The sequence below is a fragment of the Pseudophryne corroboree genome, chromosome 9 (genome assembly GCF_028390025.1).
Source record: "Pseudophryne corroboree isolate aPseCor3 chromosome 9, aPseCor3.hap2, whole genome shotgun sequence".
Lineage (NCBI taxonomy): Eukaryota > Metazoa > Chordata > Amphibia > Anura > Myobatrachidae > Pseudophryne > Pseudophryne corroboree.
Genome location: NC_086452.1, coordinates 280,707,781 through 280,733,885, shown reverse-complemented (window position 1 = coordinate 280,733,885; position 26,105 = coordinate 280,707,781). Strand labels below are relative to the sequence as shown.

The 26,105-nt window shown below is 42.9% G+C and overlaps 1 pseudogene; it reads right to left on the bottom strand.

Annotated features, from left to right (window-relative positions):
* Positions 1–19,457: 19,457 nt before the first annotated feature.
* LOC134960484 (5S ribosomal RNA) lies at positions 19,458–19,576 on the bottom strand (annotated as a pseudogene).
* Positions 19,577–26,105: the final 6,529 nt, after the last annotated feature.

Here is a 26,105-nt window from a genome sequence, read left to right as displayed (position 1 = left end):
TGATTACTGGACCTATACTGAGATTGGCTATGAAGTACATGTGACTTAGGGATCTCCGCGGATTGGACAGCGGGGAAAAGCTTAAATAATATGCTGGGAGAGGCATTCGGGTTCAAGCCCTGATGAAGCTGTCAGAGGAACGGCGGAACACGCGTGTGGGCAGCGTGTGTTCGGCGTCTTTTCTATGTCCAAACTCCTAAACCAAATTGTTATCTAGCCAGCAAAAAAATTTAGTAGATAGAATGGAAGTCAGATTTGGATGTGAAATGTAGCTAGATAGTCAGACCACAGCACGAAAGAGAATTATCTATACTATATAGAGTACTCAGCACCTAAGTAATAGAATGGGAGGAATATGTGATTGATGTGATAGACCTGTGGTATAGCTATTCCCCTAAGGGTGCAACAAATGTATCATTTCTAACCTCCTGCATTATTTAAATGAATGTGCAGACACCACTGTTGCCAATAGATGGCAACAATGTCAGTTTAAAATTGAGACATTGTTTAGATATAGGAGAAGTTTAGACAAACTGATGTACACTGGTGACAGAAACAAAACTGATAGGTATAATAAATGTTTCAAAGCTATTGTGCATAATCATCTAATTAGCACGCAGCTGTGATATGTGAGCAGTGATTAATAATAAAATCAAAACCTGAAAAGTACTGATAGATATAATGAATGTTTCAATGCTACTGTGCACAATCACCTAACAAGCACATAGCTGTGGCATGCGAGCAGTGAATATTAATAAAATCAAAATCTGAATTAATGTACCCTATTGGATTTATAGAGAGATTTCTCTCATAAATGGTACATCCTAGATATTTAAGAGGTATATATGACTCAGTGGTATAATAACACACCTTATAAAGAGGCAATATTAAATATCATTGGAATTATATTCATTATCTTCATATGCATGAATTAGAATGCAATTGGTGGAAAACAGTGTCAGTAATCCTAAATAAATGAGGAGGCTTTTTCCTCTAAAGGATAATAATTGTGTGAGCACTATATAATGACTACTACTATATAACTAATTTATGTGGTTAGTTGAGAGGGTGTCACTAGTCTTAATAAATGAGGATGCTTCTCCTCTAGAGACAATGAATTCATGTACACCGGGTTACTATCACTACCACATAAAGAAATAATGCATGTATATATCCTCTAGAAGGTGTATTATATGCTTATAATAGGTTATATACCCTATAACGCTTACTACATTCACGAATATTATACCTTTCTGTACATAGATAAAGGCATATGTGATCAGTTGAGAGGGTGTCACTAGTCTTAAATAAATGAGGATGCTTCTCCTCTAGAGACAATAAATCTGTGTGCACCGGGTTATTATCACTATCACATAAATAATTATTATATGCATATATCCCCCAGAAGGAGGGTTATATACCCATAACAGGTTATATACTCAATAACGCTCACTACATTCATGAATATTAAATTTTGCTATGTCACCAATATCATCACTACCTATGAGATAATGATTAAAGGTGTCTGACATCATAAAGTGCTGTGATCTTGGATCTAATAAGAACTAATATATTTAATTTATGTGGTTAGCTGAGAGGGTGTCACTAGTCTTAATAAATGAGGATGCTTCTCCTCTAGAGACAATGAATTCATGTACACCGGGTTACTATCACTACCACACAAATAAATAACGCATGTATATATCCTCTAGAAGGTGTGTTATATACTTATAATAGGTTATATACCCTATAACGCTCACTACACTCACGGATATTATACCTCTCCGTACGTAGACAAAGGCATATGTGATCAGTTGAGAGGGTGTCACTAGTCTTAAATAAATGAGGATGCTTCTCCTCTAGAGACAATAAATCTGTGTACACCGGGCTACTATCACTATCACATAAATAATTATTATATGCATATATTCCCCAGAAGGAGGGTTATATACCCATAACAGGTTATATACTCAAATATTGCTCACTACATTTATGAACATTAAATTTTGCTATGTCACCAGTATCATCACTACCTATGAGATAATGATTAAAGGTGTCTGACATCATAAAGTGCTGTGATCCTGGATCTAATAAGAACCAATATATCTTTTCCTTCCAATTAAGATCTCACAATGAATATATAATGTGATCTATACCTACAAATATTTGAATAGAGATAAATTAAAGAAAAATTGGATGCTGGTTTAACACAGGATAAATACTTTAATATTATCTGTGGACATTAGAATAAAGTACGCCGATACACACATTTTTAAATCTTTTCACATCTATTAAATTCCATTGCACTCTATATGTTTGTCTATGTCAATGATTTTAACCTCTATGTTTCTCCTCACCTTGTAGTTTAAATAAAAATAATCCATTGTTTTAAGAGGATATTAATAAAGGTTAAGTTTTATGGTAGAGTGGAAATCAATCCACTGCTCCCTATGTGCACCGACAATACAGCCCTTTTTTTCTTCTCGTGTTGGTGCTCATTCTAGCTGTAGTTGGTAGCACCCCCAATACAAATGGTAATTACCAATAAATTATAGGGGTTCTATAGAGGAACTTAGGTTCCATAATAATTATTTTTGGCTAATTGTGAGTGTGCAGATACACCCCCAATTAACTGTATGGTTTCAAGCGAAAGATTGCTGATTTACAGGATGTACGTGCTTTCTTTCAGGGAGTTGTACATATTCAACCTCCATTTGTTCCTCCTGCAGCTCCCTGGAATTTGAATTTAGTTCTTAAATATCTCCAGGGTCCTCTGTTTGAACCACTTAAGAGAGCAGATCTTAAGTGGTTAACGGCTAAAGTGCTTTTTCTACTGGCAATGGCGTCATCCAGAAGAGTGTCAGTATATAGGCAAGACATCCAGGAAATTAACCATAAGAGTACCAGCACACATCATAAAATATCATGGAAATGACCCATCATTATTACAATTTGTGGGACTTAAACAAATAAAACAACCATGGAGAGGAGGTGATTTAGAGGATCTCCTTTTAAAAGAAGAAACTGGACTTATTTATGAACTGGGAACATTAAGTCCAAATGGGCTTAATATAAATTTTGAACTAAAACCGTTTCGTGTAAGTCTCCTTTCCTAAGTTTTTTCCAGGCAGAGCAGTTCTCAGAACGAGATCTGGTTATCTTCCAAAGGTGGTTTCAAAGTTTCACCTGAATGAAGAGATTGTAGTCCCATCTTTTCAGGTATCGGGACTATCTGCGGGAGAAGCGTCACTGGACGTGGTCCGAGCTTTAAGAATCTACATAGATCATACTAGTGCCATCAGGAAAACAGATTCTCTCTTCATCCTCTATGATGGAAGAAGATAGAAGAATAGAAGAAGATGGCCTGCTAGTAAACAGACGCTGGTGAGATGGCTCTGAGTGGTAATATCAGAAGCTTATTCTCATGCAGATCTCCCTACTCCGGCTAATGTCTCTGCACACTCTACATGTAAGGTAGGTCCTTCATGGGAAGCACAACAATGTGCTTCAGCAGAACAGATATGTAAGGCAGCCACAGGGTCTTCCATATACACATTCATCAGACATTATGCCTTGGATACTTTTGCCTCTCATGACGCAGACTTTGGGCGAAAGGTCCTCCTGTGTAATCAGGAGCGTCCCCACCACTAGAATCGGCTTTGGGAATCCCAATGTTATCCTGTGGACCCAGCCAGAGAAATATACGTTATGGTAAGAACTTACCGTTGATAAAGTGATTTCTCTTATATCCATAGGGATCCCACCCTGATTTGAGGATCTTGACAATCACTAAAACCTCTTCCTTCTTGTATGGAAGGGTGTGCATGTGTGTTCTTATCGCCTAAACAGGTCTCTACCTGATGCTCCTGCCTAAATCGCTGTGGAAAGAATTGATTTGACTGAGTCAGTGGGCGGGACTATATTTTGAAGGCCCCGATGCATCCTGGGAGGCCGGAAAGCTTGTGACCGTGTTGGTGCCATTTCCGCTGTCGCTCAACCATATCCCAATGTTATCCTGTGGATACCCGTGGACATAAGAGAAATCACGTTATCAACGGTAAGTTCTTACCATAACGTATATATCTTATACAGGTGTTGGATTCAACTGGTTTAAATGTCAGCTGCGGCTCTAATTAGTCTGTTTTCTAAACGTCCTGTGAGCTGCTCCGTAACAAAACAATAGTCTGCCGGCAGACTTATCTCCGCTTACCGCATCCTCCTTGTTCCTGGGCTCTCCGTTTTCGGTGTCCGGCATCAGGCGAGGATCAGCGGGCTGGCGGTGATCGATACTCTCTGCAATCTACGCGTTTCACCTTGCAGCTTCATCAGGATGCTCGAGTAAGTCGATTTCATTACGGGGCTGCTTTTCATCTTGTGTGTGCTTCATTCTTAATTGACACCTGTGTTCTATTAATGGTTGTTACACAAAGGGGGCGACCCGGCACCGGTCTGAAAATAGTTTTTGATTACATAAAAACCAAATTTGGACAATTTTAAAGTAAAATCTTTAATATAATGTCCAGTTTGGGGGTGCGCCCAGAGCCAGTGACATATGCATAAACAAAAGGGAGAAAGAAGAAGGCTCTTGTGTGGGCGCACTCATTAATGGTAGTTAAATAACTAGAATGAATAACACTAGGTTGATTAGTCAGCAGATAAAACAAAATTTATTTGGAAATATTAAGAATATAATTGCCCCTGGTTGAGGAGATGTGAATGATCCCAGATAAAAATGTTCTGGTCCTGCCTCAGGAAATGAGATGGAGAGGGGTAGAGACACTGCAAGTCATAAACCCTTTCTCACCCGGCCAGTACAGATGATCTGTATTAATGAGATCAATTAAGTCAATTGATTTTAGATTCTGTCATAATCCTAATGAAGGAATAACAGCTGTTATGGCAATAAGTAATAATAGAAACAAATCAAAGGATATACCAGGGTAAAGAAAGAAAAGGATAGGAACAAATGGTGATGCTGCTGTTGGAGTCACATACCACACATCATATGCAATGATTGATGTTCTACAACACTGAGTATTCCCTGTGAGTCTCCACCTCAGGTACTAACTCAGCCCACACTGTTTCGCTTCCAAGATCGGACGAGATCGGGCATTAGCAGTGTGGTTTGATAGTAGAAGGATTTGGTCAGACGTCCAATGAGAGTGCACCTATATAGGGGGGGATAATTAGCTGGGTCTTATAGATATAGTGTGGATCTGCTTTTTGTGTTAGGCAGGAGACATCAAGTCCCACACCGGTGGTATTGTGTCCCTGGATCACAAATGAGAGTCCACGAAAAAGGAAGATATATAGATTTATGAAAAAAACGAAGATATATAGATTTATGAAAAAAAACCTAAAAAGGATAATGGAGATCAATTAGGCTGTAGTTATTAGGAACGGGTGATAAAAATTACCCGTCCGTATAGATACAAATGGATAAAGAAACACGGATATCTGCCCCATTCCAAAATGGCGGTTTTTGTTCCGTCCTTTTGGACCTAAAAACACCGCTGACAGCTATTATATCTGAAGGCGCACTAATCGCCTATATGTACGCTGCCCGGTGAATGCTGACAGGGCAGAGGGTCAGGCCATGTCAGTCATCTCAGACTGCTGCGATCACGTGGCCGCAAGCAATGGACTCCTTTTTTCAGGTCCATTTTCATATACAGTCCAGTCGCAGACCTATCGCACACTGCACACCAGGTCTGTTCTTCGTTCATTTATTTTTATTTTATTTATATTTTCATCATTATAGAACCATGGCCATACAACTAAGGGCTAACTGCCCTCTTCCAAAATGGCGCCGCGGACCTCAGTGTTTCCTTTCCGTCCCAGCACTTCCCCTGGCTGCAGATATCAGCTGTTCACAGCATCCACTCACACCAATTACCCAGCCTCCTTTTTCATTGGATACAGTCCTAATCAGGAGGTATAAATCTCCTAGCTTTTCACACACAGACCCAGGAAGTGAGCAAGCCCCACAGGGGTGAAACATGTTTTCCATTCCAATGGGTCCTGTTTTGTCCAACTGCAAGTGATTCACTCCTAGCCTCAGGTCAGATCATTCCATCCTGCCATTTTGGGCTAATTTTTGCCCAGCTGTCATAGAAATTGTATCTATATCCGTGCAGCTTCATTTATGCCTTTTTCCAGGCTTATGCATCTTAGTTTATTGCATCAGGATTAAAAACTGCATTTTTAGGAAAGAAATACTGCATTCTTCTTTGACTTTCCTCCTGCAGATCCTGTTGTCATATTGCTGCATGGGTTATATGAGAATTTCATGTCTATTTTCCTATATCCTAATGATTATAACAGCTCCAATTCACACAAAGTGTTTCTAATGACACCCATGTCACTAGTGATTATTTCATTGCATATACCAGTACTATTTATTTGTATCTACAATTATCTTTGACATATTTTCTGTTCCTTACACCAGTACCAATGTACACATATATATAAAAAAAAAAAAAAAAAAATTCTTGATCCGTGTTTCTTTATCCATTTGTATCTATACGGACGGGTAATTTTTATCACCCGTTCCTAATAACTACAGCCTAATTGATCTCCATTATCCTTTTTAGGTTTTTTTTCATAAATCTATATATCTTCGTTTTTTTCATAAATCTATATATCTTCCTTTTTCGTGGACTCTCATTTGTGATCCAGGGACACAATACCACCGGTGTGGGACTTGATGTCTCCTGCCTAACACAAAAAGCAGATCCACACTATATCTATAAGACCCAGCTAATTATCCCCCCCTATATAGGTGCACTCTCATTGGACGTCTGACCAAATCCTTCTACTATCAAACCACACTGCTAATGCCCGATCTCGTCCGATCTTGGAAGCGAAACAGTGTGGGCTGAGTTAGTACCTGAGGTGGAGACTCACAGGGAATACTCAGTGTTGTAGAACATCAATCATTGCATATGATGTGTGGTATGTGACTCCAACAGCAGCATCACCATTTGTTCCTATCCTTTTCTTTCTTTACCCTGGTATATCCTTTGATTTGTTTCTATTATTACTTATTGCCATAACAGCTGTTATTCCTTCATTAGGATTATGACAGAATCTAAAATCAATTGACTTAATTGATCTCATTAATACAGATCATCTGTACTGGCCGGGTGAGAAAGGGTTTATGACTTGCAGTGTCTCTACCCCTCTCCATCTCATTTCCTGAGGCAGGACCAGAACATTTTTATCTGGGATCATTCACATCTCCTCAACCAGGGGCAATTATATTCTTAATATTTCCAAATAAATTTTGTTTTATCTGCTGACTAATCAACCTAGTGTTATTCATTCTAGTTATTTAACTACCATTAATGAGTGCGCCCACACAAGAGCCTTCTTCTTTCTCCCCTTCTATTAATGGTTGTCTGTTTTATCAGGATGCACAATGATTGTTCAATAATTAAGTCCTTGTTACTTATATTTATTATGCAAAAGACATGACAATACAAAAACGTAGACACACATTTAACATAAATTGGGATTAAACATTAACTTCCTTATCTTATAGTGGATATCTATTTTTATATATAATAAAATTTGTAGTTAATTAGTGTGTTCTAAAATAAATGAAATGCATTTAACTATACACTGGATTCTTCAATCTTTTAAAAACGGTTTTAGTTCAAAATCTATATTAAGCCCATTTGGACTTAATGTTCCCAGTTCATAAATAAGTCCAGTTTCTTCTTTTTATTATTATTATCCTTTATTTATATGGCGCCACAAGGGTTCCGCAGCGCCCAATTACAGAGTACATATGCACATAATCAAAACAGGAAAACAGTGACTTACAGTTGAAGACAATATAGGACAAGTACAGGGCAACTAAGCATAACTACACCAGTAAACATAGAGATAAGTTCCAGGTGGCCAAAAACTGCGGGATCTGGGCAGTTGAGGATTATTAAAGTAAGAAAAGTATAAGCACATGAGGGAAGAGGGCCCTACTTGTGAGAGCTTACATTCTAAGGGGAGGGGTAGACAGACAGGGGTGACACAGATGGGGTACATAGAGAGCATGGAATAGAAGGTTAGGTTGAGATTTGGCTAGGTTTGGTAAAGAAATGGGTCTTAAGAGCCCGTTTGAAGTTTTGTAGAGAGGTGGAGAGTCTGAGGGGGAGAGGTAAAGAATTCCAGAGAAAGGGAGCAGCACGTGAAAAATCTTGGAGATAGGAGTGGGAGGAAGTAATCAGAAGACAGGAGAGTCGGTGTGCATTAGCAGAGCGAAGAGGACGGGTGGGAGAGTAAAGGGAGATAAGGTCAGAGATGTAGATGGGAGAGGAGTGGGTGAGAGCTTTGTAAGTGAGTGTGAGAAGTTTGAATTGGATTCTGAAAGGGAAGGGAAGCCAGTGGAGGGCCTGTAGGAGAGGGGAGGTAGACGTAGTGCGTTTGGTGAGGAAGATGAGCCGGGCAGCAGCATTGAGGATAGATTGGAGTGGAGAGAGGTAATTGTCAGGGAGGCCAGTTAGGAGGAGATTACAGTAGTCCAGTCTGGAAATAATCAGTGAGTGAATAATGATCTTAGTGGCAGAGGCGTAGCTAGGGTTTTCGGAGCCCAGGGCAAGATGGAAACAGGCGCCCCCCCCCCCCCCCCCAAAAAAAAAAGAATCATGTGCGTGCACCAAAAATGGGCGTGGCCACACTCCATAAGGGGTGTGGCCATGCACCAGAAGGGGTGTGGCCACTGAAAATGGCCCACAGTGCCAGTTACATTGCCCCACAGTGCCAGATACAATGCCCCACAGTGCCGGATACATGCCCCACAGTGCCAGAAACATTGCCCCACAGTGCCAGTTACATGCCCCACGGTGCCAGTTACATTGCCCCACAGTGCCAGTTCCATTGCCCCACTGTGCCAGATACATTGCCCCACAGTGCCAGTTACATTGCCCCACAGTGCCAGATACATTGCCCCATAGTGCCAGTTACATTGCCCCACAGTGCCAGATACATTGCCCCACAGTGCCAGTTACATTGCCCCACAGTGCCAGATACATGTCCCACAGTGCCAGATACATGTCCCACAGTGCCAGATACATGCCCCACTGTGCCAGATACATGCCCCACTGTACCAGTTACATGCCCCACTGTGCCAGATACATTGCCCCACAGTTCCAGATACATTGCCCCACAGTTCCAGATACATTGCCCCACAGTGCCAGTTACATTGCCCCACAGTGCCAGTTACATTGCCCCACAGTGCCAGATACATGCCCCACTGTGCCAGATACATGCCCCACAGTGCCAGTTACATTGCCCCACAGTGCCAGATACATTGCCCCACAGTGCCAGTTACATTGCCCCACAGTGCCAGATACATGCCCCACAGTGCCAGATACATGCCCCACTGTGCCAGATACATGCCCCACTGTGCCAGATACATGCCCCACTGTGCCAGTTACATGCCCCACTGTGCCAGATACATGCCCCACTGTGCCAGATACATGCCCCACTGTGCTCGCCCGAGTCGTCGTCGTCCCCCCTGGTCACACACTGCTTGTGTTGATATGTGATGTGAGGGGAGGAGAGCGCAGCGCAATGCCTCTCCTTCCCCTCACCGCTCCAGGTCTCCGGTGGCTGTGTGGCGCCGGTTCGCTAGCCAATCAGAGCTCGTGGATCGGCAGCCAATCAGGAGCCGGTCCGCAAGCTCTGATTGGCTAACGCCGGAGACCGGATACACGCAGCGCTGCTGGCAGCGGCGGTGAGGGGAGGGAGAGATGCTGCGCTCTCCTCCCCTCACATTTTGGCGTGACGGGGGCGAGTGGGGCATGATGACCTGGCCGCCGGTGGCGCCCCCCTCTCCTGGGCCTGCCAAGGCGCCCAGGGCATGTGCCCCACTCGCCCTACCCTAGTTACGCCTCTGCTTAGTGGCATCCTGGGTGAGAAAAGGTCTGATTCTAGAAATGTTTTTGAGATGAAAATGACAGGTTTGTGAGAGGTGCTGAATGTGTGGTTTGAAGGAGAGGGAGGAGTCAAGGATTACACCAAGACAGCGTACTTGGGGGCTAGGGGAGATAGTCGTGCCATCAATGAATAATGAGATTGTGGGAGGTGAGGCTGTGCGGGAGGGTGGGAAGATGATCAGCTCAGTCTTAGACATGTTGAGTTTAAGAAAGCGCTGAGACATCCAGGAAGAGATAGCAGAAAGACAGTTTGAGGTCCGAGTGAGGAGAGCCGTGGAGATATCAGGGGAGGAGAGGTAGATTTGAGTGTCATCAGCATAGAGGTGGTATTGGAAGTTAAAAGAACTAATGAGTTCACCTAAAGAGGACGTATAGAGAGAGAAAAGGAAAGGACCAAGAACAGAGCCTTGGGGGACACCAACAGTTAGTGGAAGTGGGGGGGAGATAGCATCATGAGAGGAGACAGAGAAGGAACAATCAGAGAGGTAGGAGGACAGCCAGGAGAGGGCAGTATCACGCAGACCAAGAGAGTGAAGGATTTGCAGAAGGAGAGGGTGGTCCACAGTGTCAAAAGCAGCAGAGAGGTCAAGAAGAATAAGCAGAGAGTAGTGGCCCTTAGATTTGGCTGCATGGAGGTCATTGCAGACTTTTGTGAGGGCAGTTTCAGTGGAGTGGAGAGAACGGAAACCAGACTGGAATGGGTCAAGCAGTGAGTGAGAGGAAAGAAAGGCAGTGAGGCGATTATAGACAATACGCTCAAGAAGTTTGGAGGCAAAGGGGAGGAGAGAGATGGGTCGATAGTTGGAGAGAGTGTTAGGATCAAGGGTAGGTTTTTTAAGAATAGGGGAGACAAGAGCATGCTTGAAGGCAGAGGGGACAGTGCCTGATGAAAGGGAGAGATTGAGAAGGTGGGCAAGATGGGAACAGGCAGAAGGAGAGAGGTAGCGGAGGAGGTGGGAGGGGATAGGGTCGAGCGGTGAGGTTGGGGGGGAGGAACGGATGAGGGCCATGACTTCCTCGCCAGATACATGGGAGAAAGATGTCAGAGTTGGTAAGAGGGAAGGGGAGGGGTGGCAAGGGATGGGTGGTGGCTGGTTGCTTGTCTGGTGGGATGTGATATCCTGACGTATGGAGTCAATCTTGGATGTGAAATAAGTGGCAAAGTCAAGAGCAGACAATGAGGAAGGGAGAGGAGGTGGTGGTGGGCAGAGGAGGGAGTTAACAGTGGCAAAGAGGCGCCGGGGGTTGGAAGACTGGGTAGAAATGAGGATTTTGAAGTATGATTGTTTAGCAAGGGAAAGGGCAGTACTGAAGGATGAGAGCATGAATTTGAAATGGAGGAAGTCTGCTTTAGAGCGTGATTTCCTCCACTGTCGCTCGGCAGTACGTGAGCATTTTTGTAGATATCCGGTGCATTTGTTGTGCCAGGGTTGAGGTGTTGATTTGCGAGGGTGAATAGTGGTTGGCGGAGCAACAGAGTCAAGGGCAGAAGTAAGAGATGCATTGTATAGGGATGTGGCTTGTTCAGGGCATGTGAGAGAGAGAAGAGGAGAGAGAAGGGAGTCAAACAGGGAGGATAGGGATGAGGTGTCAATAGCCTCAATGTTACGCTTCGTGGTGGTAGCCTTAGGAGGGAGAGATGGGGAAGCAGAGATAGATAAGTTGAAAGAGAGCAAGTGGTGGTCAGAGAGGGGAAAAGGGGAATTGGAGAAATTAGAAATGTCACAGCGGTGAGTGAAAACCAGATCCAGTGAGCTCCCGTTCACATGGGAGGGTGAGGTGGTCCACTGGGAGAGACCAAGTGAAGAGGTGAGGTTAAGGAGTTTAGAGGCAGGTGATTTTGTGGGGTTATCGATAGGGATGTTGAAATCACCTAGAATAATGGAGGGAATGTCAGAAGAGAGGAAGTGAGGTAGCCAGGAAGCAAAGTTGTCGAGGAATTTGGAGGAAATGCCAGGTGGACGGTAAATGACAGCAACTCGAAGATTAGTAGGTTGGTAGAGGCATATTGCATGGACCTCAAATGTAGAGAATGTAAGAGAAGGTTCTGGAGGTATAAGTTGGTATGTGTAGCTTGAGGGTAAAAGGATCCCAACACCACCCCCATGGCGACCCCCGGGTCGGGGTGTGTGTGAGAATGTGAGGCCCCCAGCAGAGAGAGCAGCAGGAGAAGTGGTGTCATGAGGAGTAATCCAGGTTTCAGTAATGGCCAGGAGGTGCAGGGAGTTGGAAATGAAAAGGTCATGAGTGGGGGCCAGTTTGTTGCAAATAGATCTGGCATTCCAGAGTGCACAGGATAGGGGGTATGAGTTTGTGGGAGAGATGTGAATGAGATTATCAGGATTACTGTAGCGTTGAGGTAGGAGTAATTTGGAAGGAAAGGATAAAGAGGGTGTGATGATGGTGCTGGGGCCTTGGCTAGGAAGGGAGACTGCATGAGTGAGACAGGGAGGGAGTGCAGTTTGATACTGGTGGAGGAGAGGTGAGGAGACAGGCAGAGGAGGGAGAGAGCAGGGTTGAGTGGTGGGGTATAAATGGTGTGAAGGGGCAGAAGTGAATTGCAATGGGGAAACAGAAGAGGGGTAGGGAGGCAGACAGAGGAGAGGATGAGATGTAAGAGACTGGGAGAGAGGGATAGAGGTGGTAACAGGGGACAGAATAAAGGATTAGAAAGACAATGAGTAATGGGGTTTGCCAGCCTGGCCATAGTGTGGATGGGGTGTAAACTGGTAGTAAAATGAGAATAGGAGGAGGAGTGGTGGCTGTATGAGAGAGCAGTGACGTTTGCAGAAAGAAATACGATTTGCAAGTATTTAAAATGATGTTAATATCTACAGATTACCAGTAAATAAAATATTTGTTGATGTTAGATGGAAAATTACACAGTGTTGGCAAACCACAAGTCAGTGTTACTTCATCAAATATGCTTCTCAATAAAACATTTGTTTTCCAGGTATTTGCAGGGTCAGAGTAAAAGTTGTATTGCAGGTGTTTTTGCAGAAAGTGAGTGTATAGTTTCCTGGATAAGTGAGGTTTGGAGAATAATAGGTGTGTACAAACATTTGTAGCTGCAGTCCAAGTATTGGTGGATTGTGGTGATTTATTTGCTGTTTTTTGTGTTTCCATGCAGTTTCCGTCCAGTTAAAGTCCAGTATAAGTCCCAGACGACACCCTTAGAAATTTTCTCCCTTTGAAGTCTTTCTCCCAAAAATGATTCAGCTACGCTAATTCAGCTAAACTACACACTAATATAAAGCCCAAACATGTGTATGTAAGCACATTGATTGATTGGACCCTCCCCTAGCCCATCACCCATTTGGAGCAATAAAACTTAAACAAATGGTGAGTAGGGATGAGACCATTACACATTCCCCAAATAACTACAAATAAAACTTGAATAAATCTGCTAATAATATTTAATACACTAGACATACCTATGGCTAGGCATTCATGATAATCCTATATGATAATTAGCAGACTCAGTACAGCTTGCTGGGAATTGTTGTTCCACTAGACATACCTATGGCTAGGCATTCATGATAATCCTATATGATAATTAGCAGACTCAGTACAGCTTGCTGGGAATTGTTGTTCCACTAGACATACCTATGGCTAGGCATTCATGATAATCCTATATGATAATTAGCAGACTCAGTACAGCTTGCTGGGAATTGTTGTTCCACTAGACATACCTATGGCTAGGCATTCATGATAATCCTATATGATAATTAGCAGACTCAGTACAGCTTGCTGGGAATTGTTGTTCCACTAGACATACCTATGGCTAGGCATTCATGATAATCCTATATGATAATTAGCAGACTCAGTACAGCTTGCTGGGAATTGTTGTTCCACTAGACATACCTATGGCTAGGCATTCATGATAATCCTATATGATAATTAGCAGACTCAGTACAGCTTGCTGGGAATTGTTGTTCCACTAGACCAGGAATTCCCAACCACGGTCGGTCCTCAAGGCACACCAACAGTGCAGGTTTTAGTGATATCCAGGCTGCAGCACAGATGGTTAAATCAAAATAACTGAGCTACTAATTAAGTCACTTGTGCTGAAGCCTGGATATCACTAAAACCTGCACTGTTGGTGTGCCTCGAGGACCGTGGTTGGGAATGCCTGCACTAGACATACCTATGGCTAGGCATTCATGATAATCCTATATGATAATTAGCAGACTCAGTACAGCTTGCTGGGAATTGTTGTTCCACTAGACATACCTATGGCTAGGCATTCATGATAATCCTATATGATAATTAGCAGACTCAGTACAGCTTGCTGGGAATTGTTGTTCCACTAGACATACCTATGGCTTTTAAAAGGAGATCCTCTAAATCACCTCCTCTGCATGGTTGTTTTATTTGTTTAAGTCCCACAAATTGTAATAATGATGGGTCACTTCCATGATATTTTATGATGTGTGCTGGTACTCTTATGGTTAATTTCCTGGATGTCTTGCCTATATACTGGAGGCCACATGGGCATGATAGCAAATAGACCACTCCTTTTGTATGACAAGTTATTTTGTTTCTTATAGTGTAAGTAGTTTTATTTGAGGTTGCTGTAATTGTTGTTATTGCCTTATTAGACATATTACGTACTTTTTTGCATGCCGCACACATTCTGCAATGATAGAAGCCTTTCATGTTGTCATTCAACCAGGTGTTCTTTTCTTCTTTCTTATTGGTAATATGGCTTCTTACGAGGTTTGTTCTTATAGTGGGGGGTCTTCTATATATCATCTTCGGTTTTTCTGGTATTATATCCTTTAGTTCTTCATCCATGAAGAGGATATGCCAATGTTCTTTCAGTATATTTTCTAAATTTTTACTCTGGGCTGAATATTCAGTTATAAAATTAAAATTTTGTTCCAAATTTACCTGTGTCTTCTTTATATTATCTTCTAGAAGTGAGTCCCTCTTTAGGGTGTCAGTATAATTCTTATCTTTTTTGACTTTCTCCTTCTTATAGTGTTTTTCCTCAAAGTTTCTAATTAAAAATTCAGATTGTTTTTCATATTCTGTTTCTTTTGAACAGTTCCTCTTATCCGTCGTAATTGGTCTCTAGGGATATTTGCCAACCAGTTAGGATGATGGTTGCACCTAGCATCCAAATAGTTGTTGCAATCTACCGGTTTTGTGTAATTCTTCATTTCTACCTGTCCTCCTTCTGTGTAAATTGTGAGATCCAGGAAATTTATGGTATTTTTATTAATTTCACTGGTGAATTCCAGTTTTTCTTTGTTGATATTTAAGGTGCTAATGAAGTCTTTTTCATCTCACCATTCCAGATGATGATCACATCATCTATGTACCTAGCCCACAAGATTAGATTTTTCTCAAAGATGTTGTTCTTCCATATTCTTTCTTTTTCCCACTGTGACAAGAATAGATTTGCATACGCCGGAGCGAATTTCATTCCCATAGCGGTTCCTCTCTCTTGGCTGTAGAATCTATCTTCGAACCAGAAATCATTATGCTTTAAGATGAAATGTATTCCGCTGACTATAAACTCTATCTGTGCAGGATGTAATTTTGAGTCTTCCTCCAAATTTTTTCTGATATTGTCACATCCTTGTTGGTGTTCGATACATGTATATAAGGATTTTATATCGCATGTTGCCATACAATAGGTGTTTTTCCACTCTAATTTTTGGAGCATCTTTAATATTTGTGTGGTATCTCTAAGATGACTACACTGTTGTATTACAATTGGTTGTAACAGTTGATCTATGTATTCTGATAATTTAGCTGCAAGAGATCCTATGCCCGCCACTATCGGTCTACCCGGTGGCTCTTGTTGATTTTTGTGTAGTTTCGGAAGATGGTAAAATACCAGAATTTTTGGACATTTCGGGTATAGGAACTCATATTCAGTATTCATCAAGAACTTCCTTTCCAGGCCAGTTTTTAATATTTTAACCAGTTCCAATTGATATTGGTTAGTTGAATCTTTCTTTAATATTTTATACATTGACGAGTCACTGAGTAACTTCTTGCCTTCTGCGATGTATTTGTCCTTATCCATAATACATATTCCACCGCCTTTATCGGCTTGCTTTATAACAATTTATTATTTGCCATTGTGTTTAAAGCCTTTCTTTCCACGTTAGTTATATTGTTTTTCACGTTTCTATTTAATTTTCATTTGTTTGCGGAATTCTTTGTTTCCTTCAACTTCCTAAGATCTCTTTCTACTAATTTCTGAAAAGTCGCCAGTTGTGATCCTTTTATATACTGAGGGTAGAAGGTTGACTTTTGTCTTAGAGTAGTGTGTGCAAAGTTATCCTCTTCAACTACTTTCTGAGGGACATCTATCGTATCTTTCTGTTTTCTCCTGAAAAACTTTTTGAGTGTTATTTTTCTCATAAATTTCTCCAGATCAATAAACGTTTCAAATTCTCTTAATTCATTAGTTGGTGCGAATTTTAAGCCCTTTGTGAGAACTCTTATTTCCGCATCTGTCAGTTTATGTTGACTGAGGTTGTAGATTACCAACGGTATTGTTACTTCTTTCTGCCTTTTTCTTTCTTAGATTTCGTTTTTGCCCCTCCTCGTGTTCCTCGCTGGTTGCGCTGCTTCTTCTTCCCCTTTTCTTCTTGTCCTGATTTTCCAGAAGGCTTGATGTTTTCTTCGGAATGGCCCTTGTGTTTGTGAAGGAGCAGTTTTTTTGTACCAATTCTAAAAAAGCATTTTAGTAAGCATCTAAGTAATCATCTGCATCACATTCATCTAAATCTGTTTCAGTTATTTTTGCTTCTTGTTGTTCTTTTTCTGTTCTTTCCTTTAGGCGTTCCATCAAGGTTCTTGCAAACAGATCCATTTGATTTTGACTGTATTTTTGACCTTGTTTATAGGATTCTCTGATTCTATCTTCATCTAGGTATCTTCCTCTTTCCAATTTCTTGGTTCTTTCTGGTCTTAAATACTGTCATCTTTCTGGCAAAGGATATTTTCTTCTTTCTTCTATAACTTCTCTTGGGTCATCTTTAGCCCTTAGATTAGAATAATTATCTGTTTGAAACTCCATAATTCCGATTTCTGGACTCATGTCTAGGTTCATATCTATTGTTCCTATTGCCTTCAAATCTCCTTTGCTCCCCTTCAGGCCTCCTATTCTCCCACATTCTCTCTCTTCGGGGGTTTTCTTTGATCTTCTTTAGTTGCCAATTCCTGTAATCATATCTATAATCCTCCATATGTCTTTGATATTTTTTCTTTTTTTCGTTTCACCACTACAACTTCTATTTTTCTTAATTTACTTTAAGAGAAAGATACGATAGATGTCCCTCAGAACGTAGTTGAAGAGGATAACTTTGAACACACTACTCTAAGACAAAAGTCAACCTTCTACCCTCAGTAAATAAAAGGATCACAACTGGCAACTTTTCAGAAATTAGTAGAAAGAGATCTTAGGAAGTTGAAGGAAACAAAGAATTCCACAAACAAAAGAGTGGTGAGTACAGTGCTGGGGTCCCGGTTAGCAGGTCACTGGTGGGTATGGCGGCACAAGGGTTGGAGCGCAGCTCTGCGGAGTTGCACTCCGGGAAGGCTCAGCAACATCACAGCATGTAGAGGCTGCAGGGGCATCCTGAGTCAGCTGATTTAACCCTACACTGGCATAGAGTTAAAGGGGCAAATTTAGCTGTTAACACAAAAATCGTCAAACCAGTTCAAATATTAAGTGCGGGAAGCTGCGCGCCATTACAGGGGGTGGGGCTTCCTCTCAGAGCGGATCCAGCACTCACCAGCGCCATTTCCTCCCTTCAGATTATACAGACAGGACACTAACAAGGAGCACTGCCCTCCACATAACTCCAGTACTAGGGTGTTATAGACAGGGGGGGGGGGGAGTGTGATAACAGTACTAACTACCCTATTAAGGGTAGTTAGTAAGTGCCGTGCTTTTATCATAATTGCCTACAGAGGTGCTTTGTGGCTGGCTCCTTATACTGTGCTTCTCTGAAGGTGCTCTGGGGGAAACTGTATCTGACATATTCCTGTGTGTGTGTAAGTGTATATCCCAAATTACCATGTCTAAGGACTCTGTGTCCTGCGCTGCAGAGTGTTTATCTTCTCCAGAGGAGTCTATTCCATGTACTCAGGACTGCAATATGCTTTCTCAGCCATCCGAACCCGCATGGGTGGATTCTTTAAGGGGCATGATTTCCCAGATTTCAACTAGGATGTCACATACTGAGAAAGAGACACAGTTTTTGAGGAAGACTGTGGAGGGTTTGCAGTACTCGGCCCTCACTACTTCGAAAACCCCACCTACATTACCTGCAAAAAAGTACGCTTGCACAGATAATGCATGCTGACACTGATACCGACTCTGATACAGGGGACGGTGATGGTGATATGCAGGGGGAGAACCCTCCCTTGCTAAAGGGGTGCAACTAATGATTGAAGCCATTAGGGATGTTTTGCACATTACTGAGAAGATACCTGAGGAGGAAGAGGAGATTTATTTTACTGTAAATAAGACATCCTCGCTTACCTACCCTGCTTCTAAGGAGTTAAACTCCTTGTTTGAAAAATCCTGTGAAAACCCAGAGAAAAAATTCCAAATCCCTAAAAGAATTCTCATTGCTTTTCCTTTCCCTGAAGAGGACAGGAAAAAGTGAGAAAACCCACCTATAGTAGACGGTTCTGTATCTAGATTGTTATAAAAAGTGGTTTTACCTGTCCCCGAATCAACTGCCTTAAAGGAGCCGGCTGACCGCAAGATTGAGACTACGCTCAAATCACTATACACTGCTGCAGGCATGGCTTGAAGCCCCACTATTACTAGTGTGTGGATTTCTAAAGCCATAGTAAAGCGATCAGGCACATTACTAGAGGAAATATCGAAACAAGAAGAGCGACCGTGCACCGGTATGTTATGAATTGCAAGAATTGTAAGAAACCAACAAATGGACAATTATAGTATTGGAAAGGAGATTTAAGCCTTTCAAAATGTGGTCCCTATTGGTGGTGCGCCCAGAGCTAGAAAGTACAGATACTAATGAGAGGAGAGAGAGAAAGCTCTTGTGTGGGCGCACTCTTGAAGAAAGAAGAAAGAATTCTTCAGTTATTAGTAATAATAAAAACGTATTTTTATTGATCAACAATTAAAAAATTATTACCCCTCTACGATCCAAGAAAAGGTGTAGGCATAGGAAAGACGTGAGAAAATATAAAATGTTCTGGTCTGTTAATCACACGAGAAGGATTAGAAAGGCTGCAGACACTTGATAGTCTGACACCCGTTTCTCCTGACCATTACAGATAATCTGTATTAATGAGACCGACCAGGGAGGTCAATAGTGTGTCTTAGAGAACCACTTAAATCTGGTTAATACTAAGCAGTTGAGTATTCACCTGTTATTCCATATTGTGCAGAATTAGAAATATCTATATTGACATGATCTGGACGCGGCAAGGATAGAAAGAAGTTTTTGAAAGAACAAATAGTGGTGATACTGCTGTTGGTGTCCACCCTTCAAAAGAAGGGGAATAGTCCCTACTCTACAACACCAGGTATTCCCAGGGAGTCTCCTCTCAAGGTACTGACCCGGCCCGACGCTGTTTAGCTTCCAAGATCGGACGAGATCGGGCATTAGCAGCGTGGTATGATAGTAGAGAGGCTATCTACCAATGAGAGTGCACCTATATGAAGATGGTAGAGTAGAGATTTAGAAAGATAAAGCCATATAGTGTGTAGATCTGCTTTCCACGTTAGGCAGGGTGAAACAATTGTCACTCAGTGGCAAAGTACATCCTAGGATCGTGGATGAGAGTCTACGGAAATTAGTAAATAGTGAAAAAAGAGAGAAAAAATGTTTTTTAGAATTTGGACTAGTGGTTACTCTCCCTGAGGGAAAAAAAACCTTGTCACAAAATATGCAGCGTCAGGTAAATTAATACATGTAGGTATAATTCGCACATATGTATTCCTTTTTGTGCAAGGCAGAAAAACATTGTTTTTAGAAAAACAACCTAAAGGGTATAGTACCCTGCATACATAGGGAATGAAACAATGTGTACAAAAATAAGTATATCCTGCAATCTATAGTGTTATGAGGCTATATTGTGCACAAGAAATCCCAAATGCAGGCTTATAATATTAATTGGTGAGCCAAATGAAAAGTGCACCTATTGCAGTTGTAATAATCTGCAATCTATAGGACTACCAAACTGTAATATGCGCGAGAGATCCTCAGTATGCACCATGCAGTATTGAATAGTGTGCCAAATATAATGAGCACATATACCAATAATACTGGCCTGCAATATGTAGGATTATAATGCTGTAAAGAGCACAAAAAATCCTAACTGCATGATATGCAGCGTTGGTGGATATGCTATAGAAATGAGAATTCAAATCTAAATTACACATAGAAAAATACAGGTAGAAAAGTGATACTCAAAGTGTCAGGATAAGGAAATAGATGATAATAGAGGGTCCTCCAAGGACAGGTCCCACGCTGTAGTCCGTGGAAAACGCGTTTCGCCCGTTGGGCTTGTTCACTTCCGGGATTACTAGAGGAATTAGATACTATGGATAGGAGTGACATTGACTTGTTTTTACGTTACATACAGGATTCGGCAGGTTTCATGGTGGAAGCCATGAAGGACATTGGCCTGCTTAATGCAAGGGCTACTTCCATGGCAGTCTCAACATGCAGAGGACTCTGGCTAAACCAATGGACAGCGGATGCAGAATCCAAGAAGACCCTTCACAGGTCAGGCCCTGTTTGAGGAAGCACTCGATGCGTGGATATCCACGGCAACTGCGGGTAAGTCGACCTTTCTTCCCTCCGCAGCTGCACTGGCTCGGAAATTTTATCCTACATTGCAGTCCTTTCGGAACGCAAAATTTAAAAATACCAAGGGCCCCCCCCCCCACCTTCTTTAGGGGAGGTCGGGGAAAGTCCAGAAAACTTGCACCAACAGGTTCCCAGGAACAGAAACCTGGTTCTGCTTCCTCCAAGTCTTCAGCATGACGGTGGACCTCCCAGCCTGGGGATCGGACAGGTGGGAGCGAGATTAAAAGATTTCAGTCACGTCTGGGCGGCATCGTGCCTAGACCCCTGAGAAAAAACGATATTGTTGCCCAGGGGTAGAGACTGGAGTTTCAGGTACTCCGACCTCACAGATTCTTCAAATCAGGCTTACCAGCTTCGCTGACAGAAAGTGCAATCCTGCAGGAAGCCATTAAAAAATTGGTACAAACAAATGTCATTGTTCCAGTTCCACCTCATCTAAGAAACAGGGGTTATTACTCAAACCTGTTTGTGGTACCGAAGCTGGACGGTTCGGTGAGGCCAATATTGAACCTAAAGTCCTGGAACCCATACTTACAAGTATTCAAGTTCAAGATGGAGTCTCTGAGAGCAGTGATCTCAGGTCTGGAGGAGGGGGAATTCCTGGAATCCCTAGGATATCAAGGATGCGTACCTTCACATTCCGATCTGGCCGCCTCACCATGCCTATCTAACGTTTGCACTACAGGACTGTCACTATCAGTTCCAGACATTTGCATTTGGCCTCTCCACTGCACCAAGGGTGTTTACCAAGGTCATGGCAGAGATGATGTTCCTCCTCCGCAAGCAGGGAGTGAACATAATTCTATATCTGGATGATCTACTGAGTAAGGCATCTTCCAGGGAGAGGCTGTTGCAGAGTATTTCTCTCTCAATTCAACTATTCCAGGATCATGGGTGGATCCTGAACCTTCCAAAATGTAATTTGGAACCGACCTGAGGATGATACTCGACACAAAAGTGCAGTGGATGTTTCTACCAATAGAGAAAGCGTTGGTGATACAAGCAATGGTCTGGGATGTCTTGAAGCCGGCCTGGGTGTCGGTTCATCAGTGCATTTGCCTTCTGGGAAAGATAGTAGCCTCCTACGAATCTCTACAGTACGGAAGATTCCATACACGGTTCTTCCAGCTGGATCTCCTGGACAAGTGGTCGGGATCACATCTTCACATGCACCAACGGATACACCTGTCACCGAAAACCAGAATTTCACTCCTCTGGTGGCTCCAAACTTCTCACCTACTCGAGGGCCGCAGGTTCAGAATTCAGAATTGGAATCTTCTAACCATGGATGCAAGTCTCAGAGGTTGGAGAGCAGTTGCCCAAGGGGAAAACTTCCAAGGAAGGTGGTCCAGTCAGGAATCTCTCATCCAGTCAGGAAACGTTCTGGAACTGCGGGCCATTTACAATGGCCTTCTACAGGCGGCACATCATCTGCAAAATGAAGCCATTCAGGTTCAGTCGGACGTCACAGCAGTGCCCTACATAAACAGGCAGGGCGGAATGAAGAGCAGAGCTGCGATGTCAGAGGTAACAAGAATCCTCATCTGAGCAGAAAGACGCGGTGGCGCTGTCAGTGATTTTCAATCCGGGAGTGGACAACTGGGAAGCGGACTTCCTCAGCAGACACGATCTCCATCCAGGAGAATGGGGCCTCCACTCGGAGGTATTTGCAGAGGTAACAAGTCGATGGGGTATACCTCAAGTAGACATGATGACCTCTCACCTCAACAAGAAGCTTTGGAGATACTGTTCCAGGTCACGAGACCCACAAGCAGTGGCGGTGGACGCCCTGGTAACTGCGTGGTTGTTCCGGTCAGTGTATGTGTTTCCTCCGCTTCCACTCATCCCAAGGGTTCTCAAACTAATAAAAAGAACAAGAGTTCAGGCTATCCTCATTGCTCCGGACTGGCCACGGCGAGCTTGGTACGTGGATCTCCTGGAATTACTGCTGGAGCATCCGAGGCTTCTTCCTCTTCGTGAGGACTGTCTACAACAGGGGTCGTTCGCCTATCAAGACATACCGCGGCTACGTTTGACGGCATGGAGGTTGAACGCTAGATCTTAGCTCGGAAGGGCATTCCGAACAAGGTCATTCCTACTCTGATCCAAGCTACGAAGGGAGTAATGTCTAAGCGTTACCATTGGATTTGGAAAAAGTATGTGTCTTGGTGTGAATCCAGGAAGTTTCCAATGGTGGAGTTTCATCTAGGAGGTTTTCTCCTCTTTCTACAAGCAGGCGTGGATCTGGGCCTTCGCTTGGGTTCCATAAAGATCCAGATTTCTGCCTTTTTCTTCCAGAAAGAATTGGCTGCTCTCCCTAAGGTTCAGACATTCTTGAAAGGAGTTCTGCACATCCAGCCTCCCTTTGTGCCTCCTACGGCAACTTGGGATCTTAATGTGGTGCTGCAGTTCCTGCAATCAGATTGGTTCAAACCTTTACAGGAGATGCACGTAAAGTTTCTTACTTGGAAGGCAGTCACACTGTTGGCATTAGATCCGCAAAACGTGTGTCAGAATTGGGGGCATTGTCACACAAGAGCCCCTACTTGATTTTCCATGAGGATAGAGCTGAGCTCAGAACGCGTCAGCACTTTCTTCCAAAAGTACTATCGGCTTTTTATATTAACCAACCTATTGTGGTGCCAGTGGCTACTGACACCTCGATTACCTCAAAGTCCTTGGATGTTGTGCGGGCTTTGAAAATATATGTGAAGAGAACTCGTCACAGTAAGTCAGACGCACTGTTTGTTGTTTATGATCCCAACAAGATTGGGTGTCCTGCTTCAAAGCAGACAATTTCTTGCTGGATCAGACTTGCTATCCAGCATGCTTATTCTACGGTAGGATTGCCGATTCCAAAATCTGTCCAGGCCCACTCTACCCATAAAGTGGGTTTTTCGTGGGCGGCTGCCAGGGGTGTCTCGGCTCTTCAGCTTTGCAGAGCAGCTACTTGGACAGGGTCGAACACGTTTGCTAAGCTCTACAAGTTCGCTACTTTGGCATCTGAGGACCTAAAGTTTGGTCAATCTGTTCTGCAGGAACCTCACCATTCTCCCTCCCATACTGGGAGCTTTGGTACATCCCCATAGTACTAAATGGACCCCAGCATCCTCTAGGACGTAAGAGAAAACAGGATTTTATATTCCTACCGGTAAATCCTCTCGTAGTCCGTAGAGGATGCTGGGCGCCCGCCCAGTGCTTCGTGTTTCCTGCAGTTACTTGGTTAAGTATTGTTGGTTCAGCCATTTCTGAATCGTTTCACGTTGGTTAGCTTGAGCTTTCCTTTTGTTCTGTGTGAGCTGGTGTGAATCCCACCACTATCTGTGTATTTCCTTCTCTCAAAGTATGTCTCCTCGGGCACAGTTTCTAGAATGGGTCAGGTAGGAGGGGCATAGAGGGAGGAGCCAGCCCACACTATTAAACTCTTAAAGTGCCAGTGGCTCCTAGTGGACCCGTCTATACCCCATGGTACTAAATTGACCCCAGCATCCTCTACGGACTACGAGAAAAGGATTTATGGGTAGGTATATAAAATCCTGTTGTTTTTTTCTACTGGATAGTGTAGCAACAAAGGAATTAAAAGATAATGTAGCCATTTTTTTATGTGGCTACAGAGATTCCTAATAATAGATTATGCTGTTTTATTATGAAATCATGATTTATTTTTAATTTTTTTTAAGTTTGGTTACTTCACCTGTAGTTTTTTAAAACTCCAGTTTTATGAAAAGCAAAGCGCCGTTTTAAAAGCCACTAGCAAAAACGCTGTTTTCATTAATAAACCCCCTGGGTCTTTTGAACTGAAGGTCCATTATATACCTGGAGAACAAAGAATAAGATATTTAAACTATGCTGACCCATTTGAAGTGAAAATTGGGATTGATTATCTACTTAATTGATGTTATATAAAATGATGCAATGCCCCAAATGATTTTTTAGCAAGGCTACATTTAATAACATATGTATTTGGATGCTTATAATTTGAAAGAATTATGGTGTTATGTATTAGTTTCAAGGTTCCTAATGGATTAAGGGCCTAATTCCAACCTGATCACTGTGCTGCAAATTACACTGTCCTGCGATCAAATAGTCACTGCCCAGGGGGAGTGAAATTTGCCCCGTGCAAGTGTGCGATGCATGTGTACGCTGTGCGAAAATTCCCCTTGGTCAGTAGACAGCTGCAAAACCATTCGCATCACACTTGCCATCGAATGTTTTTCCCATTCTGTGCAGTCTGTGCGTAGCTCAATACTTCCTCCTCCAGTGCGAAGAAATCAGGCTGATCAAGTCCGGAGCTGACGTCACACACCCTCCCTGAAAAGGCTTGTGAACGCCTGCGTTTTTCCAGAGACTCACAGAATATGGCCAGTTACCACCCACAAACACCCTCTTCCTGTCAATCACCTTGCAAATAGCCATGTGACAGGAATTTTTGCACCATGCTGTCGCTGTTTGGCAACGCGTGTGCGCATTGTGGTGCATGCACAGTAGTTCAATAATCGCCCACTGTGCGAAAACACCCAACAGCGATCAGGTCTGAATCGGGCCCTAAGTTTTGAGAAAGGACATGTAGCATGATTCCACATTCCTTTAGGAACCTGTGTAGCAACAGTCTTGCAAAAAAATGTTTTCCAGATAAGCTAGTTTATGCACATCTTTTACACAATTATCCCCCTTATGTATAAAAAATTTCTACTGGTACAGCCCTCTCATACCCCTTTCACATCACACAGATATCCCACTATCGACCCGGCATATTGCCAGGTCGACACGGGTCAGTGTGCGGTGTGAAAGCGCCAAGTCCAAATTCCCGGGTCGCCTGACCCGGTAATTCAACCCAGGTTATAAGCAGTGTTATTCCCGGGTTGAATATCGGATCAGTGGCTGCATAAACGGGTTCCCGGGGTCGATGCGACCCGTTTACTAGATAGGGAGAGGTGGCGCGGAGATGAGCTTATCTCCCAGCGACGTCTCCACATCCACCCCCGACTCCGCCCCCCCGCCGATATGGCAACCTGTCCGGCATATTGCCATTTCTGGAAGCCAGCAAAAGGGTAGGAGAGTCTCGAATGCTGGATCCCACCCGGGAAGAACCCATTTCCAGTTCCCGGGTGCGATCTGGCATTGGAGATGTGAAAGAGGTATCAGTAACATGCTGTCTGTGAAATCCAAATGTATTTATTATTTAATAACAGTTTCTTTTTATTTATTTTTTATAAGTGTTTATTATTTCTCTTACATCCTAGAGGATGCTGGGGTCCACATTAGTACCATGGGGTATAGACGTGTCCACCAGGAGCTATTGGCACTTCAAGAGTTTGAGAGTGTGGGCTGGCTCCTCCCTCCA